Here is a 20903-nt window from a genome sequence, read left to right as displayed (position 1 = left end):
AATCAAGAACACAACCCTATTCACAATAGCCACAAAAAGAAAGAAATACGTAGAGATAATCAGAGAGGTGAAAAATCTTTACAATGGGAATTACAAAAGACTGCCTAAGGAAATCAGAGATGACACAAACCAATGGAAAAAAATATTTCATGCTCATGGATAGGAAGAATTTATATTGTTAGAATGCCCATACTGCCCAAAGCAAATTACAGATTCAATGCTATTCCTACCAACTACCAATGAAATTCTTCACAGAATTAGAAAAAAAAAAAAACTACTTTAAAATGTATTTGGAACCAAGACAATCCTAAGCAAAAGAGAATAAAGCTAGAGGCAACACATTACCCAACTTCAAGCTATATTACAAGACTATAGTAACCAAAACAGCATGGTATTGGTACAAAAACAGACACATAGATCAATAGAACAGAACACAGAACCCAGAAATAATGCCACATGTCTACAACCATCTCATCTTGGACAAAATCAACAAAACGAGCAATGGGGAAAGGATTCCCTATTCAATAAATGGTTCTGGAATAACTGACTAGCCATACACAGAAGATTGAAAGTAGATCCCTTCCTTAAAACATACATAAGCATCAACTCAAAATGCATTAAAGACTTAAATGTAAAACTGAAAATTATAAAAATCCTGTATAATAACTAGGAAATACCATTCTAGACATAGGACCTGGCAAAGATTTCATAATGAAGACAACAAAACCAATTGCAACAAAAACAAAAATTGGCAAGTGGGATCTAACTAAACTAAAAATCTTCTGCACAGAAAAAAAAAGTATCAACAGAGTAAACAACCTACTCTGGAGAATTGGAGAAAATATTTGTAAACTATACATCCAATGAAGGTCTAATATCCAGAATCTATAAGGAACTTAACAAATTACAAGAAAAACACAAACAATCCCACTATAAAGGAGGCAAAGAACACAGACACTTTTCAAAAGAAGTGTCAACAAGCATATGAAAGTCAACATGCAGTCAACAAGCATATGAAAAAATGTTCAACATCACTAATCATTAGAGAATTCAAATCTAAACCACAATGAGATACCATCTCATAACAGTCAGAATGGCTATTATTAAAAAGTCAAAATATAACAGATGCTGGCGAGGTTGTGGAGAAAATAAAATCTTTACACACAGCTGGTGAGAATGTAAATTCATTCAACCATTGTGGAAAGCAGTTTTGCAGTTTCTCAAAAAACTTAGAATTGCTATTTGACCCAGCAATCACATCATAGTGTATATGCCCAAAGGAATATAAATTGCTCTGTCATAATGACACTTGCATACATATGATCATCACAGCACTATTCACAATAGCAAAGACATGTAATCAACCTAAATCCCCATAAACAGTAGACTGATTTTTTAAAATGCAGTACTTATACAGGATGGAATACTATGCAGCCATAAAAGAATGAGATCATGTCATTTGCAGCAACGTGGATGGAGCTGGAAGCCATTATCCTTAGCAAACACAGGAACAGAAAACCAAATACCACATGTTATTTTTATAAGTGAGCACCAAACATGAAGTTCACATAGACAAAGAAGGGAACAGCAGACAGGACCTACCTGAAAGTGGAGGCAGGGAGAAGGATCAAAAAACTAACTACTGGGTCTTACGCTGACAACTGTACACCAAACCCCCAAGATATACAATTTGCCTATGTAAGAAACCTGCACATGTATACTTACCCTAAAATAAAAGTTAATAATAAATGAATAAATACATTTCAGCCAGCAGCGTGACCTGAGCGCGAGGGGCCAGTGGAGTGTGGGAGCTGAAAGAGTCTTTGCAGACAGCCGGGACAGTACTGCTTTTAAAGGGACAGTGTTAGGAACTTCGGAGGCACAGCCAACATGTGTGACATTGAAGAAGCCACTAACCAACTCCTAGATGTGAACCTTCATGAGAACCAGAGGCCTGTACGACTGACAGAAAGTGACCTCACAAGTGAATCTGAGCTTCTAGTCACTATTGGAGCCACTGTACCTACTGGCTTTGAACAAACAGCTGCAGATGAAGTGAGAGAGAAACTTGGGTCACCATGCAAAATCAGCAGAGACCGCGGCAAGATATATTTTGTCATTTCACTGGAAAGTCTGGCACAGGTTCATTGTCTGAGATCGGTTGATAACTTATTTGTGGTGGTTCAGGAGTTCCAAGATTACCAGTTCAAAAAAACAAAGGAAGAAGTTCTAAAGGATTTTGAAGACTTGGCTGGAAAACTTCCACGGTCAAACCCCTTAAAAGTGTGGAAAATTAATGACAGTTTTAAAAAGAAAAAAGCAAAGTGCAAAAAGATAAATCAGAATTCAAGTAAAGGGAAGATTAGTAATGGACAAGAAGTCAAAATCAATCAGAGAAGTGATAAAAAAAAAAAGGCTTCACTAGCCATGCTTTAGATTCTCATATCTTAGATTATTACGAAAATCCAGCCATCAGAGAGGAGGTATCAACATTAGCAGGTGATGATTTGGCATCTTGCAAAGATGAGACTGATGAAAGCTCAAAAGAAGAAACTGAACCTCAAGTGCTAGAGTCACATGCAACAGGGCAGGAGAGAAACATTGCTCTACCTCAAATGAGGCTGCAAGAGATTTTGGGGGTGCTGTTCAAGATTATTTTAAGTGGAAGGCCGACATGACCAACTTTGATGTGGAGGTTCTTTTGAACATCCATGATAATGAAGTCATTGTGGGGATTGCATTGACTGAAGAGAGTCTCCATCGAAGAAATATCACACATTTTGGACCTATAACTCTTAGATCAACTCTTGCCTATGGGATGCTCAGGCTCTGTGATCCTCTGCCTTATGAAATAGTCAATCCAATGTGTGGAACAGGGGCAATACCAATAGAGGGGGATACTGAATGGTCTGACTGTTTCCACATTGCTGGTGATAATAATCCACTGGCTGTGAATAGGGCAGCAAATAACATCGCATCTTTATTGACCAAGAGCCAAATTAAAGAAGGTAAACCACCCTGGGGCTTGCCAATAGATGCTGTTCAGTGGGATATCTGCAATGTGCCATTGAGAACTGGCTCTGTGGATATTATTGTAACAGATTTGCCATTTGGAAAAAGGATAGGATCCAAGAAGAGAAACTGGAACATTTATCGGCTTGCCTATGGGAGATGAACCGTGTCTGCACACCTACCACAGGCAGAGCTGTACTGCTTACTCAAGACACAAAGTGTTTTACCAAGGCATTAGCTGGAATGCGACATGTATGGCGAAAGGTGGATACAGTCTGGGTGAACGCAGGTGGTCTTCGTGCTGCAGTTTATGTTCTGTTATGTACACCTGGAGCTTTTGTTCATCCTTCAGAACAAGATGGAGAAAGAGGAACTCTTTGGTAATGCAAAGAATGAAGATGACTAATAGTACTTGTACTTCCCACCACTGGAAATGTTAGCATAAAGAACTCAGAGAGAAAAATAGTATTAACAAAAGTGCAGTCTGCACTCTTTAAACCTGTTCAATGCTCTTCATCCTGGTTAGCGAAAGGTGTGAATGTAATGTGATGGAATTGAAAAGTTTTACGTGGCCAAGCACAGTGACTCACTCCTGTAATCCCAGCACTTTGGGGAACCAAGGTAGGCGCATCACCTGAGGTTGAGTTTGAAACCAGCCTGGACAACATCGAGAAACCCCGTCTCTACTAAAAATACAAAAATTAACCAGATGTGGTTGGCAGGCGCCTGTAATCCCAGCTACTCAGGAGACTGCAACTGGAGAATCGCTGGAACCCAGGAGGCAGAAGTTGCAGTGAGCCGAGTTCACTCCGACAAGAGTGAAACTCCGTCTCAAAAGTTTTATAAGAAGGCACAGCTTCTCCTTGAAGCTCTTTTGATATGATAGCTTAATTTTGCTTAAAATACTTTAAAGATGCTTAGTGAAAAGCCCACAAAAGTGCTCTGAGATTGGGGTTTAGAACGTTGTATTTTCAGACTTCATAGCCTATTTTCCATTGTCAAGTGCAAAACTACCCTGACCCAAAGGAAAGGCAAAGAACCTAATTACATCCTAGGCCACATTTCACTGCCTTTGCAGCTTTGTTAATCCAGTTGCTCAAGTTCTTTACCTCAAACTCAAGAAATGAAGCATTATTACATTTTGTGAATGGTGTTCAGCCTCTAGGACGAAATCTCATAAGACCTATAGGAAAGTTTACCATTTGCCTTAAAGTATCCATCTATTATTCAGATTAATACATAGAACTAAAATAGAGGTCTAGGAATTATCAAAGGGACTGCAAAGATATTGTTAGTATAGAACATTTCTACTTGTAAATAACACTTACATTGAGAGATGGGGTATGGGACCAACAAACCAAATTAAAAGAAATTTTTTTTCAGTAAAAAAATAATAAAAAATAAATAAATAAATACATTTCATATGGCAATTAATAAAAAAAGGGATGTGAGCCAGGTTAACTTTCATGGGTAGGTGAGAAGGAGCTGAAGCAAGAAATCTAAAGGCAGACCTGGAACACCAACTACACTAGAAGACCCTGGGGACCTAGAAAATATATTTCTTCAAAACCACACTTAATTCAGCATTTTTTCTAGAAATATTTTCTCCTCTGGGAATTTACACATTCTTGTTTGTGATCTGAGTGCTTTACTGAGCTGTGTGAATATTGAGCACATTATCTCACCTTTCTAACCTTGGGTTTCCTCATCTGTAATACAGCAACACCTACCATCTATTTGGCCCTGCTGATGCTGGGCACCATCATAATAAAAATAACGTCACATTGTTAGGGTTGTTTAGGGTTTCCTCCTACTCTGTGAACAAGTGTGTCTCAGGAATTAAGGTAAGAAAACTGAGGCACAGAGAGGTTAAGCAATTTGCTCAAAATCATACAGCTAATAAGAAAGGAAGTCGGGATGTAGACCCAACGATTCTGACTGAAGAACCTTCTTTTTAACGACTTCCTGGTGTTTCATTGTCTTCACTGCACTATAAGAAGGACTAAGTCCAGTGAGCACATTCAGAGGAAAGGGAAGAATGCTACTACTTCCTAACTTCTACACTAGGTTATCACACGAGGGGCAGGAGGACCCCAGAGCCCAAGCATCTAACCCCAGGAATATGCTGAGTAAATAAACCTTGTTCACTTCCACAGATTTGCTCAAAGAACTTTTAAGTCTATAGTGTATCTTAAAGTCAGCAGCTGTTAATACACATGCACCCAGCAAAGAATTTGTAACACAGGTAAGCAGAATATAAGGCCTCTTGAAAGGGGGTGGGGGGAGAATGTGAGAAAGAATTTGTTTGACATTGACAAGGTAGTGTTTGATGAGTTTCAAAAAAAATACAATAAATAAATAAATAAGCTTTTCCTAAACAAAAAAAAAGAAATTAGCCGGGTGTGGTGGTGCACACCTGTACTGCCAGCTACTTGGGAGACTGAGGCAGAGAAAAAAACAAAAAACAAAAAAACAAACAAATGAATGGCTTAAAACAACAGATGTATTGTCTCAGGAGCCCCCCAAATCAAGGCATCTGCAGGGCCATTTCCCTCTAGGAATTCTAAGGGAGAATCTGTTCTTTCTTTCCTCTGCAACTGGTGCCTGTCGGTATTCCTCAACTTGAGGCTATATCACTTCAATCTCTCCCTCAGTGGTTACAGTCCCTCCTCCTCTTCTGTCTCTTCTCTTTTCTCTTATAAGAATCCTCATAATGGCATTCAGGGTTCACCTAGACAATCCAGGATGACCTTATGCCCCAAAATGCCTTTTATTCAAACAAAATAACAAATAACATTTACAGGTTCCAGGAATTTGACATGCAACTCTTTGGCAGAGAGCATTTTGTGATCTACCATAGGCAGTAATGACTCCCTGTTGCAGGTGTCCCCTACTTTATAAACCCCAAAATTTCAAACATATACAAAAAGATGTTTGCCAGGTGTAAGCGTTCAGGGTCAGGATCCCACGAAAGAAAAATAAAATCCCTTTGCTGCCACTGAGATGGCTCAACTTTCCATGAACACTCCACTCCTCTGCTGGGCTACGCACTTCAGGCAGGCTATCCTTCCAAAAAGCTGCAACTTTGAGGCACAAGCTGTCTCTATGTAAGCAGACTTCCAAGAATGCTTAAGGGGACGAAGTAGGATTCCAATTTGCAGCTTCTCAAAGGTGCTGCTGATCTCTGGTTGCCTTTGATCAGGAGAAATGGCAGCATTTTGTCAGTGTTCAAAAGCCAGTCTACCGTGACCTTTTTTTTATAATCAAGTCGGCTGTGGACATTATAAAAAGAATATGTGCAAGGTCAGGCTCTGACAAAATGCAGAAAACAAATCCCAAGGCTAGTGGCAGCCAGTCTGAGCAGACAGATATCAGAAGCGATACACCAGCCCAAAGGCACCCACCAGACAGCAGTTAGGCCCTTTGACAAGCCCAGTTCCAAATAGAAATTGGAAGAGGGAGGTGGGAACAGCATCTTTTCTTGAGGGGAAAAGGAACTAAGTACAGTAGCAGATGGAACATGGCCTTACACTAATCCAGGCTCCATAATTAAATTCCGGAACCATGCCAGCGAAGGAAGACAGTATTCAAAAATAGCAGGTGCCTCCTGGAGATTTTTTGCCAGACAGGCTTTGTAAGGCATCAGGCTTATAGCCTAGGGGATGAAATCATTGGTGAAGCTCAGTATCCAGCTAGCTCTGTGGAGAAGACCAGCCTTAGCTGGTGCTGCTTTTGTATCCCTTGGAGAAATACTGGCTCCTAAATAGAGATGCCTCTGGGGTCCTTCAGCTGTGCATGGACTTTGTTGATGAATAGGTAGTCACAGACACAGAGCAGTCCTGGTAGCAACACTGGCTACCCAACTGCCTGCATCGATGCGTTTCCCAGACATTGTACATCTCAAACTTGAACCAGAGAGATGACTTCAAAGACAATGCTCATTAATGTGGCCCAGCTAATCCTTCGGCATTGTATAGACTGGTAGCAGGACTAATTTTAGAACTGGACTCCAGAGTCTGATGGACCTAGATGATCATCCAGTTCTACAACTTACTAGTATGCAATCTTGTGCAAGTACCTAAGCCTCTCTATACTATGGGACTTTTTCATCTGTGAATAGCGAATATATTTCCTAAATCAGAGCTGTATTGTGAAGAAAAAAAAGGGACTGTAACAACGCAATCAGTTCATAGCATGGCACAAGTTAAAAGAACTCAATAAATATTAAATAAATAAGATAATGATGATTACATGGCTAGAATGATGGACATCAACTGTCAGGAGCAAACACCAAAGGCCATGATGCATAGAAATTCCCAAAAAAGGAAGGAGGGCCAGCAGGATTCAGTTATTTGTTTTATTGCTTTTATTTTGTGCCCGAGTCTGAAGGATGCTTGCCCCTTTCATCCGGTCTTGGCAAGCAAGGAGGATGAAAACAGACCACATAACTCTCCCACAGTACAAGCTGAAACTCTCAGGAAGAACAGTCAGCAGCAGGATGCTGTGCCTGGTCCCATCCTCTCAGCAGCCCACAGATGTGCTAGGATCAGGCACAGCTGGACACATCATCAGCTATGCTCAAGGAAGACCCCATTCCCTACTGCTTTACCTTTTTGTAGGGTTTTTCATGGAGGCAGCCTTCCAAGTCTGGAAAAACGGTAAGAGCTTAGGCTCCAGCTGCTCAGGGGAGTTGCATGACCGACAATGTTGGATTTCATATCAGCTGATAGCACCTGGACAGCTTATATGAAATCGAGGAACAGCCCCTCCCTCTGAGGGAAGGGGACCACCCTTCCCAGCTGCCTTATTTCCAGGTTTGTGAGAGCCATCTGGTTCATCTACTGAGCAGTTCTGCCTGTATTCCCAAAGTCCTTCTTCAAGCTAATTAAACGCTGACTTATCAAGCACCTCGTCTGATCTGCGTAGAGATAAAGCTTTTCATATGGGTTAGAAGTGTGCTGAGCTTTGGAATCCAGTAGTCATAGACTCAAACCGTAACATTACCATTCATTAGCTCTGTGACTGTGGGCAAATCAGAAAGCTTCTCTGTGCCTCAGTTTCCACATCTGTAAAAGGGAGATAAAAATTATACCTACAATTATAGGATTATTTTGAGGGTTAAGTGAGATAAGGTACAAGAAAGACAATACAAGCCTGGCACATGATAGCACAAATACACAGTGTCTACACTGAGTTGGGCTCCATGCTGAATTTAAAAAGATCTAGGCCAGATCTCCTCAACACAAGTTGATGCCTAGAATTTTACAACATATCTAAGTAGTTGGCGTGTGTGTGGGGAGGGGGGGGGGGGGCAGAACCTGTCTATATCATTTCCTTTTAAACCACAAAATATTTACAGTTGAAATTGAAGACAAAGGACCCACCTCGACTTTTCCCTTCCACCTAAAAAGCTTGGTCAGAGTTGATAACATCTATTATGGAGATTGCCTGTTATTGTAATTGCTGTAGTTTCTCTGATTCCTGTTCTATAGCCCATCCTTTGGAATTCTGTCCTATATTTCCTTAACCTTGTTCTGATCTTCCTGTTTTCCCAGGACTTCTTATCTAAGCCATTTCTGGAAGTACCTTTTACTCAGTCATTTATGCTTTTAACAAAGATTTACCTATCCAACCCCAACATGACTACACCAGTCTAAGCCTGGAGATGAGCAAGATATCTGGGTTTCCTGCCCCTCAGAAAGTTTGCACGTGTCAGGGTAGGTAGACATTTAAATGAGCAGATCAGTTCATGGGTACAGGTAATAATAGTAGCTCAAAGCAGGTGCAAATAACCTGGTCTTGAGTGAACGGATGATGTTGATCGAGGAAACCTTCCAAGAGAAAGTGACATATAAGCGAAACCAAAAGAATGATCAGGAAATACTCAGGGGAAAAAAAGAGGAAAGAGTGTTTCAAGCAAAGACAATTCAACCACCGTTCTTGACCTATGCTTCAAGCACAGCTAGGGTTACTACGGCCCAGCAAGAACTATTCATCACTGCCATTGATCCCCCCCACCCACTAGAGAACTTTGAAATTTTAGAGTTCACATCTTGTTGAAATCTCTTCCCCTCTCAAGAACTAAAGCCTCTCCAACACAACTTCAATTCACTCAGAGAAAGAGAGAAAAATAGGTTGTATTCAGAAAAACTCAAAAGCTCTCCCTCTGTGAAGCATGGAGGATACTTGTTGATCAGATTACCAGAGAAAGCCAACAGAAAGGCAGAGCCACCTTCCTTCCTCCCTTTCAAGAGAGGAGCTCAAAACCGCCTTCACATCTAAACACAGATGACCTGGTTGACAAGGTCATGCCATTTCTTTGCCTGTCAAATAAATGGACTTTCTCAGTTTCCACTGTGGATGAAAATATAATATTTCTGTTTGCAATTTCAATTTCACAGATGACTGGCATCTGCAGAGACAGAGAATTCTAATAAAGTTGCAGCAGCATTTAATACAATGACTGGCAGATGGGGACAGGGCTTGTGGCAACTCCATTTTTCTGATTATGTTAACAAAACATGGCATGTGCTTTTATAACACACTGACATTGTTTCATTTACAGTTTAAATATGAAGACTACAAACAGTGATTAGGACTTTTGGGGGACAATGCCATTTACCACCTGAATGGTTTAATAATATATTGATCATTTTACCTTTTTTTTTCCAATCAGACAATAAGCATTCCAGCTTCTGTTCTTAATAAAGTTACACGGGACTATTTCAAAAAATTATCTGAGTGCAAAAATAAAAATAAAATTATCTGAGTGCACCATTGAGTCAATAAATTATTTATGCACACTTGATTTGGAAATTAAGCAAAAGTGAAGTACTTTTTAACCATAATAGAAGGCCCTTTAAATAAAAAGTAGGCCCAGTAGGGCACTATAAAACTAAAAGCCATTATTGATGGAACAGGATGAGGCAGTGGCAGGGCAAGTTGCTACTCGGCGGCTTAAAGAAGAAACATGTTAAAAGCATAGTCCATCTATCAATGCTCCTCAAGTGATCCCTTCAAAGGGAAGCCTTAAGATAATCATGAAGCCAGATGTGTATGCGGTTTGCTTGCAGCCTTGCCCTGTGATGCTGGTCAAGTTTCTCAAGCTTAAGTTTCAACAGTGATAAATTTAAAAGTGTTGAACTAGTTCCCAAGTGCTGGTGCTTGGACTAGAGGCTGGATGGCTGTATAAGTAATGTGCAGAGTTTTTGTTGTTATTGTTGTTCCTGCAATTCCTGGGCTCCAACCACCAAAGAGTAGGGTTCACTGGGGCTAGAGCAGGGCCAAAGGACCTGGGTTTGGGAGCCATGAGCCTAGCTTGTAATCATACAAATGTGCAATGAGAAACCCAAGGCACAAACTTGCATTTGACTAAATATGGCAAATACCTAAGAGACAGAGAGAGAAAGGATATGGAGAGAGAGGGAGAGACGGGGTCTCGCTCCATTCCGCCAGCTGGAGTGCAATGGTGTCACCATAGCTCTCTGCAGCCTCAAACTCCTGGGCTCAAGGGATCCTCCCATCTCAGCCTCCAGAGTCGCTGGGACTACAGGTGTATGCCACTATATCCAGCTAGTTTTTTTCTATTTTTTGTAGAGATGGGCCCTGGCTATGTTTACCTGGCTGGTTTCAAACTCTTGGCCTCAAGTGAGCTCCTAAAATGTTGAGATTACAGGCCTGAGCCACTACACCCAGCCATTAAGTGTATTTTTAACTAATTGACTATATGTAGATGTTCTGAGACAAGACATAGTTTAAGGTGTTCAAGCCATAGTTTGAGGCTGCTTCATTTAAGATGAGTTTGGTAATCCCTTAGGTCTTCAAACCCAGTTGTGCAGCTACAGGCAGCCTGGGTGAGCCACCAGCGTGCTAAGCTGAGCAGAGAGGAAAAACCAAATTAAAACTCAAGCGCTACTGGAGCAAGAGAGCAAGGACACAAGGCAGCTCATGTAGAGCAAAGCCTGCTTTTCTCAGAGCCAGGACAATAACTGGAAACTACAGCAGGCTTTGCAGATAAATAAAATGTACTTTGAGGAAAACAGTGCTTTCTCCTGCACCAAAAACACAGGCTTTTCCTACTGATATTGAGGCAACTTGCACCAGGATGTCCGCAAACTGTTTTCTTCCATATATAAATTTTTTAGTCTATAAAAAACCTGAACATGAAAATACCCTCAAAGGTAAGAAATAGCATTTTAAGCTATATAATAATTTATCATCTAAGCTTTTCATCTTGAGAACTAGGAAAGTGAAGAACCCCAAAGCAAACAGCTTACCTCATGAGAGGTAGCCAGGAGAAGACAACCACAGAGGGCTGAACAGCAAGAGAGGCTCCAAGTTCCACCCCACAATATTTCCTGGGAACAACCTTGCCAATCCATGAAATAAGAAAAATGTCATTCTGTGCCTTCCCACTTCTCAGAAGGCTTTGCAAGGTTACAGCTGATGTTGTCATAATGCATCCTGGTACTATGAAAAAATTAGCAGCACAGATCCACTATGATCACCTCTCACCTGGGGCAGTTTGGATGCCAGGTTTAGCTGATGATTGGCAGGAGTGCACTTAAAGAATGCCATTTTCGTCATTTTATTACCTGACCCGCTGTCAGTTGAGTCGTACCAGCCTGTTTGCAGTCTCATTAGTTGCCATGGATGCATCTCCTTATCTAAATGACATTTCAGTCAACATCTGCCCTGCCACCACCCCTAGAGAGGAGTGTGAGTTCTCCAAGGAAAATTCTGGAAACATCCCAGCCTGTTTCATTATTACTATTGTTAGTATAATTACTTCATTATGTAGTTTTTAGCTCCTATGACATCAACACGCTAAATCTTGTTACTCCTGTTACTCATATAATAAGATCAATGAAAAATTAAATTAGATCTAGGAAAAATCTACAACTTGATACCACCAAATAACGCACATAAAAACAGAGTACAAGTATGTGGATAACTTCAAAACAGTACCCTGTGTGTCACACTAGTTCAGCAGAACAAACGTAAGCCAAGTACCTGCTCATATAAGGCATTGTGCTAGACCCATTCTGTGGCCACATTTAATCTTCATGCCGTATGGCAGGCTGGATTAACCCTGTTATAAAAGCAAGGGAATGGAGTCTCAGAGTGGTCAAGTATAATGGAAACAACCACTTACATAAGCCCTTCTTATGGGCCAGGTCTGTTCTAAGAGATGTACATGCATCAACTCATTTAATCCTCACGACAGCCTATGAAGTAGGTTTAATTATTTCCATGTCACAAATGAGCAGATTGAGGCACAGAGGTTATATACACAACTCTTCCGTTTCATACAGCTAGTCAAGACCAACACCAAGAATCAGAACCAGGCAATTTGTCCTCCGTGTAGTTGACCCTATGCTGTTTCATTCTCAGATGGTATTAGGTCATAAAGATAGCAGTTAATAGAGACAGACTCTAACTCAGCCATACTCCAAGCAGGGCACTGAATCTGTATATGGTCCCACATATTTCACCTAAAGGTACTTGCTTTCAGTACAGATCAGAATCTAAATTATTTCATGACACAGGCCTGGACCCAAGGAATCCTTTAAACTAAGTACTTGAAGCACAGCAGGCATGGGTCCTTAGGACATTAATGTTGGACCAAGGTTAGCCAGCAGGAGAGTACCATGGGGTAGGGGAATGGAGGAGAAGGAAAGAGAAACAACAGGAAGGAAATGTAAAAGAGAAGAAAACGAAAGACATTTGTTGAGTCCCCACTATGCTCTAGGAATTCTACTAGACCATCTACATATGTTATTACACTTTACCCTCATAGTAAACTATGAGATGTATGATAATACCCTGAAGATTATCTTTCTCATGTGCAAAGCAAATCAAAATTAAATGAGTCTCTACCCAACGTCAAAGCCTAATCTCTTTCCATTATTCTCATGCTGTCTCCCTAAGTTCATCTCTTCAATATCAATTCCAGTGGCCAAAAAAATATTTGATCCATCTCTCTTGTCTTCACATTCTCATCTATAAAATAGAGACAATGATAGCTTTTTCCTTAAAATTAATCTGAAGATTAACGAGGTAGCCCTTGTAAAGCACTTAGAACTGTGCTTTACACAGAATAACTACTCAATTGTCAGTGCTCTTAATGGGTGATGTAGCAATGATCAAGAGAAGAAATACAGGCCAGTTTCCATGCTAGGTGCAAGTGTTAAGAAATTATACCACTCTGGCAAAACATACCTTAGGTTACTATAGCTTACAACCCACCTCCCTCCCCAAGCATCTCAAAGACCAGCCACAGGCATTCTAGAGCAGTGCTTCTCAAGCTGCAATGTGCACATAAATCACCAGGGCATCTTTCGAAAATGTAGATTCTTGCTCAGTGGTTCTAAGTAGGAACCTGAGCTTCTCCATTTCTAACAAAGTCCTAGGCGATGCTCTGGCCCAGACACTCACTTTAAGCAGCTAGGGCCTAGGGAATTGCTTTCCTCCTATTTCCCAGCCTCTAAATTCTCCCCCTCTAAAGTGCCTGAGATAATGAAAACAACCCAGGGAAAATAAATCCTCTTCAACAACCACCCGTCAAATGAATCAAATCCTCAAGCACTGAGAGCATAAAAGCTATTGAAGGCAGCTTTCTGGGGCTCCTAGAACTGGGAACCCTTTCTGTGCACTCTCCTGGCAGCCAGCTAAACACCAGGAGGAGGGAATGCCTTTATTTTCCTCTCTCTATCCTTGAAGCAAAATGAGTAAAATGAATCCGATGAAGCCTCTGTGGCCCCAGGTCCAATTTGAAGGCTCAGTCCTCTTGTAATCTATTTAAACTCCCAAATGTACCCAAAGAAGAAGGAGGACTAGCTTTCTCATATGTGTTAGAATACTTGGAGTCTTTGTGCTCTCACTGTGTTCCTTCTCATTGTCCTCCCTCTAGCTGGCTTTCCCCCACCAGCAGCATTCCAGTTTAAGCCACGGGACTATAAAGACAAATGCCACAAAGTGCATCTGTTATTGAGTGACCACATGAAATGCCAGAGATACTGAGAAGCAATGTAAATTAAACCATGTAACAGCCAACATGACCCTCTTCACTCATGCCCCTCAGGATCCTGGGTGTAACATCAATTAAGACAAATTAACATAAAGAAAGTTGGACTGGAAGAAGCACGATTTCTTTCAAGAAATACTACTGGCCCCATGTTGTAATTCAGGCCCTGGGAATTGAGAAGTGTTTCAAGTTTGACTCTGAGAAAAGCTTTCACAAACATTTTATGAGGTTGAAAATTATAAGAAGTCACCAAGCCCTTTCTTTCCACTGCCACCATTTTCCAAGCACCATGTCATGAGGGGAGTCGGGTGAAGAGGGCAAGTGCAAGGAGCTTGCTTCGTTTACTCACTGGCCTAGGCAGTCAGGAATCCCATCTTGTCCTGGTCTTGTAAGGGCTTTATAATCCTCATCCATCCAGGTACAATGAAGAAACCAGGCTGCACTAGAAACTAAACATGAGATTTTGCCCACTTTTCACACATCAAGCCTCTTTTGAAGGTTGTGCTCTAAATGATCTCATTCAAAGCATAAGGAGAGCATGCATTGGTGAAGAACATGGGCCCTGCCACTTACTATCAGTGTGATGGTAGATAAATCTTAGTTTCTCTTAGCCTTGCTTTACTTATTCATGAATTGGGGTTAATAAAAGCACCGACCTATAAGGTTACTGTAACAACAAAATAACACATAAAGCACAATGCCTAGCATATGTAAAAACTGCTACTCTGCCTTGCAGCACTTACGAGGTCTGAATGAAAAAGAAAGCAAAAGTTGTAAGTTTCTGCCCCCTGTAACTATATTGCTAGCTCATATTAGAACACTGGATGATTAATAATACAATTCAACAACACAGATAAATGTTTCTTTATTCTCTGGGCCTCAGCATCTCTATCTGTAAAATGAGGTGGTTGTATTAAATTGCTTACCTTCTCAAGTCCAACAGGAACTGTCTAGAAATTGTTGAGCGATTCTCCAGGGATGTAAGCAAATCCCCAAAGAGCCCCTCCTTGAGGCAGAGATGAGGGCTGAGCCTGAATTACAACTGCACAGATAGCAATGTCATCGCACAACTTTACCTAGCACTGTCGGTGTGTCTCCCATTCCGTCACCTTTGTGTTAGGTATTCCTATGCACCACACCCCAATGGAGGCACTGAGATGGTCAGGATGCTGAGGTAAGTGAGAAGTGGACCCTAGAACCAAGAGACTCACAGATCAGTAACAGAATAAAGTCAGCATAAAGACTGAAGGTGTATGGCAGTGGGCATATTTGTTTTACTACGAATGAAAGGAAGACTATCTGTGGTCACATTCAGGGTTATCTCCCATGGACTCCAAGACTTAAGTAAAGAATAGCAACCACTGTTACTCCTACGACTAGAGCCACACCTGCTATTCTAAGTGCTTCAATGTCTACCCTATGCCAAGCCCATATCAAATACGTCGAATCCTCTACAACAATCCCCTGCCACAAACATCAGCCATCTTTCTGCTATGGCTTCCGTTAACAGCAACCAGACCACTCACAGATTTTTTTTAGCCTAAGAGCCTACACTTACCCCCTATGAACCTATCTTGACTGCTACTGTTTAGAACACAAACAAGAACTTGATCTCAAGCAGTCAATTTATGGACTGGTTAAGGAAAAAGGTCAACTGAGCCAATTACATTCTCTAGGCTTTCTCTTCTAGGATACACATTAGAATGAACTTTTTAAATATGTACATATGAGGCTCCACCAGAGACCAGTGAAATCAGGCTGAGGGGAGGTGAGCTGGAATACACATTTTATAAAGCTCTCTTGTTGACTCTAACATGAAACCAAGGTTAACCATCACAGCTTTAGAGCAGTGGTTCCCCCCAAAATGTGGTCTCCAAAGTAGCAGCATCAGCATCTCTTGGGAACTTGTTAGAAATACATATTCTTGGGTTCTACTTCAGACCTAGCAGGTCAGAAATGCTGGTGGCTGGACCAAGCAATCTGCATTTGAACAAGCCCTTCAGATGATTCTTACAGGCACTGTAGTTGGAGCACCATGGCTCTAGAGCCTTGTTACTCAAAATGCTGTTCATCCACCAGCGGTTTTAGAATCACCTGCAAACTTGCTAGAAACACAGAATATTTTGCCCCAACCTAGAGTTAGTGAATGAGTATCAGCATTTTCACAAGATCTCCAGATTACTGGTGAAAACTAAAGATCATAAACCCTCCAACTGACTGAATGAACCCATTTCTCGGCCAGGGGAATCCTAGAGAAACTGTAAAAAGTGACTTCCCGACCATGAAAGAGCCGGAAGTCAGACACACTTCATTAAACTCCCGTCCATTAGTTGTTTAGACACAACTGACTAGCATTCATGTTATACTAGAGATTATAAGACTGACAGAACAGACTCTTTGTAGCAACAAGATATCAAATTATAAACAGGACCTAGGGCCGTGCCAGGCCATAGTTAAGTCATGCACCCTTACACCTAAAGAATAAGCTGTGTTCTGTCACAGCTTTTTATTTTCTTCCAGCAGCTAAACAAGCACTGGCCTTGAGACAATGTTAAGACACTTGAGGCTCACCCAGCATCAGACCTTGACTAACTGACCCCCTTCCCTGTTCCACAAGCCATAACTACAGCTTTTTTGGACAAGAGACTGATTTCAATAACTTTCTCCTGATGAGAGACCATCGACCATGGTCTTGTTCTGGCTGGTCTACAGAGAATGCCTACTAGATGCCTTCATGTCCTTGCTTCACCTTTTGGCATATAGGGCCTTACTGTAATGCATTTAAATGTGAAGTCTCCACCCCAAAGTGAACATGGGTCATATGTAACATTCAGGTTTATTCAGTAGGCATGCTTTAGAACCACCTTTGTGAATAGTCACAGCTCCTCCTACAACCTGTGAATACGTATACTTGGCCAACTAATTTAGCATAGATCCCTGTGTCACCCTCCCCTCCCTTGAAAGCTCTGCCAGAAGCTACATTTTCCAGCCCATCAGGATGGCCACCCTGCATGCAGTAACCTTGTATAAGAAATAACATCTTCTTTCCAGAGTTATAAATCTCATGATTATTCAGTTGACACTGTTATGTGCATTAAAGTTTGAGACACAGTGAAAAACAAAACATTAAATGAGTTTCAATGGAAGAAGATAAAAGTAGTCAAAATAAGAAGTAATGACTCTCAGCCAAGGAGGTGTATTCAACATAAACAGAATTTATCAGAACAACCTGAGAGTTTCTCTCAACCTATTTGTACAGACACGCAGAGATTTCAGTAGGCAAGAATCACTGCCACTGATGAGAATATGTTGTATTCCTCAGTGTGATAGATGGAAATTAGATTTGTAAAACAGAAATTGAAAGAGGCTTGGAGGGAAAGCATGATGGGCATGCCAATGTGAAGATATAGAAAAGCAGAGGAAGATGGGTATAAAAAGAACGACATAGACAAGAAGAAAGAGACCGACCCCATGAGGGAGAGAGAACAAATAAGAAGTAAATGATCACTAGAATTGCCTTTGTGTCACCTGCCTTCCCAGTTCAGGTTCCAGTTCAGCAGCACCCTCACAATAAATAGCTTTCCATGGGATGATTTGAAAGGGTCTTGATATGGTATGGCTGTGTCCCCACCCAAATCTCATCTTGAATTATAGCTCCCATAATTCCCATGTGTCGTGGAAGGGACTCAGTGGGAGATAGCTGAATCATGGGGGCAGATCTTTCCTGTGCTGTTCTCATGATGGTGGATAAGTCTCATGAGATCTGATGGTTTTATAAATGGTGGTTCCCTGCACATGCTCTTTTGCCTGCCACCATGTAAGACACAAGTCTTCCTCTTTTGCCTTCTGCCGTAATTGTGAGGCCTCCCCAGCCATGTGGACCTGTGAGTCAATTAAACCTCTTTCCTTTATAAATTACCCAGTCTCAGGTATGTATTTATAAGCAGCATGAGAATAGACTAACATAGGTCTCTATCTCTGTAATTACAAGCATTCATTTTCTGCCGTGGCCACCTAAGAGTGCTCACTGTGGAAGGGATAACAAAGACAAAAACAAAAAGGAGGAAGCTGGCTTCACCAGGCAGCCACAGTCCCACTCAGACTCCCAGGTGCTGAGGAAGATTTTGCCCAGAACCACAGTTTCCCTCCTGAGATCGACTTCATGCCTCCAAACCAAACAAATGCCTGGAAGAGAGAAAGACCAACAGCAAGCATTGGCTGAATGGTGGAAAATATACACGTTTCTCCCACACAGAAATCTGAAGCTTCAGCAGGTAGGCTTTCAGGTGGCCACACACCTCACCTCACCCTGGCGACACGGCTACTCTAATTGCACCTCATGTTTGCCAAGGTAAGATGAGGAGGGTTTGAGGCATGAGGGGAAAGTTTACAAAAAGAAAAGAAAGCCATTGAAATAAAATAAAGCCACCTAAGATCATCTCCTCAATATCCAAGGAAGGGGATGTGCCAAAATTATGGGAAAAATACACACACACACACACACACACACACACACACACACACACACTTGATTAAAAAAAAGCAGCCCCCACCTTTAGTGGAAATAAAGATCTCTATGAATAGCTAAATACATGATTTATGCTGTCTAGTGGAGAATATCCCTCAGCAAAAGTATAAGCTGCAAAATATTAATAAGAGAGATATATGTATGAAAGATATATTTATGAGCAGTATAGTTACATGTTGCAAGTCCATGAGCATTGGACTAGCACAGTCCTTGTGCTCAAACCATGAAATGCAAAATTACCAAATGAAGACAGCTACCTGTGCTCACTTATGCTTCAACAAAGAGCTTACCAGGCCAGTATGAAAATCTCTGTGTTCCCAAGAATGAATAGTTGTCAACCTGTCTTCCACTTCAATCTACTTAACAGGTGGTACACACCTGGGAGCCATGTCCTTGCACAATTCTCCAGAGAAAAGAGAAAATTGTTCCCTTTTCTCTCTCATTAGAAGAAATCACAATGAAATATCAGTGAGAAAGAAGAATATTATAATATGAATAACCTTGAGTGTGCTGTGAATTATTTTTAAGTAAACAATTTATAAATTTTGAAACTTTAATAAAAATAATACACTTTTGATGTAGCTGTTCAACAAATATTTATGGAGCACCCACAACACAGCAGACACCATGCTAAGTAAGGGCTGAAGTGGAAGTGTGAACAGGTTCTCTATTTCCTCTGTTTGGGAGCCAGACAATTATACAAACAAATAGAAAAAGGGGGCAAATTACAGAATAATACATATAACATGATCTAATTTAAGCAAAAATACACAAGCCAATACATTAACATATATGCATACGTAAACTACCCACAAAAAAAGTTTTGGTAGTATATTCTCTAAATCAGTGGTAAGCAAATCTTTTCCTGCAAAGGACTAGGTAGTAAATATTTTCAGCTGTGTGGGTCATATAGTTACTATCAGAACTACTTGATTCTGTGGTTATAGCATGAAAGCAACCATAATGAGTTCATATGTAAACAAAAGATTATAACTGTGTTCCAATAAAACTTTATTTACAAAAATGGATTTGGTCCTCAGGTTGTAGTTTGCCAACTTCTGCTCTAAATTGCTAAAACTAAGTTATTGTAAAGGAGTATACAACTTGAGGGAGAGATGAGTTTAAATGAGAACTTTCATTTTTACCGTCACATTCTTCTATTTCGTTTGAATATTTTGTCCACCTCTGAATCCTCAGTCCTGAGGACAGTGCTTGGCACAGGGCAGTCATTGATAAAGACTCGTTTAATAAAATCTATATGTGGATGAGTTCAATCACTCATCATACTTAAAAATCAGTGTGACTCAGACAAAGGAAACCTCATTATTCCATTCCCTATGCTTGGCTTGATTTAAATATTAGAAGGATACATTTGTGCAGTCAAGGATTCCAATTCCTTGGTAGAGGCAGACTCATAAAGATATCCCATTGGAACCAGAGTATCACATGCAATTGACCACCCACAAGGTGAACAGGCAACCTCCAGAATGGGAGAAAAATTTTGCAATATACCCATCTGACAAAGATCCAATATCCAGAATCTATAAAAAACTTAAACAAATTTAAAAGAAAAAAAATCCATCCAAAAGTGGGCAAAGGAAATGAACAGACACTTCTCAAAAGAAGACATTTATGTGGCCAAAAAACGTGAAAAAAAGCTCATCGCTGGTCATTAGAGAAATACAAATCAAAACCACAATGAGATACCATCTCATGCCAGGTAGAACGGTGATTATTAAAAAGTCAGGAAACAACAGATGCCGGTAAGGATGTGGAGAAATAGGAATGCTTTTACACTGTTAGTGGGAGTGTAAATTAATTCAACCATTGTGGAAGACAATGTGGTGATTCCTCAAGGACCTAGAACCAGAAATACCATTTGACCCAGCAATCCCATTCCTGGGTATGTACTCAAAGGCTTATAAATCATTCTACTGTAAAGATACACGCACACATGTTTACTGCAGCACTATTTACAATAGCAAAGACTTGGAAACAACCCAAATGCTCATCAGTGATAGACTGGGTAAAGAAAATGTGGCACATATACACCATGGAATACTGTGCAGCCATAAAAAAGAAAAAGTTCATGTTCTTCACAGGGACATGGGTGAAGCCAAAAGCCATCATTCTCAGCCAACTAACACAGGAACAGAAAACCAAACACCACATTTTCTCACTCATAAGTGGGTGTTGAACAATGAGAACACATGGACACAGGGAGGGAAACATCACACACCAGGGCCTGTCGTGGGGTGGGAGGCAAGGGGAGGGAGAGATTAGGACACATATTTAATGCATGCAGGGCTTAAAACCTAGACAATGGGTTGATAGGTT

At 40.8% G+C, this 20903-nt stretch overlaps 1 pseudogene across 1 annotated transcript; it reads left to right on the top strand.

Moving 5' to 3' along the window:
• Positions 1-1773: 1773 nt before the first annotated feature.
• Positions 1774-3522, top strand: LOC116555111 (annotated as a pseudogene). The gene has a single exon (XR_004270379.1). The product of XR_004270379.1 is annotated as a THUMP domain-containing protein 3 pseudogene (transcript).
• Positions 3523-20903: the final 17381 nt, after the last annotated feature.

Source organism: Sapajus apella, unplaced genomic scaffold, assembly GCF_009761245.1.
Source record: "Sapajus apella isolate SASKATOON/1434 unplaced genomic scaffold, GSC_monkey_1.0 scaffold14, whole genome shotgun sequence".
Lineage (NCBI taxonomy): Eukaryota > Metazoa > Chordata > Mammalia > Primates > Cebidae > Sapajus > Sapajus apella.
This window is presented reverse-complemented; position numbering and strand designations above follow the sequence as displayed.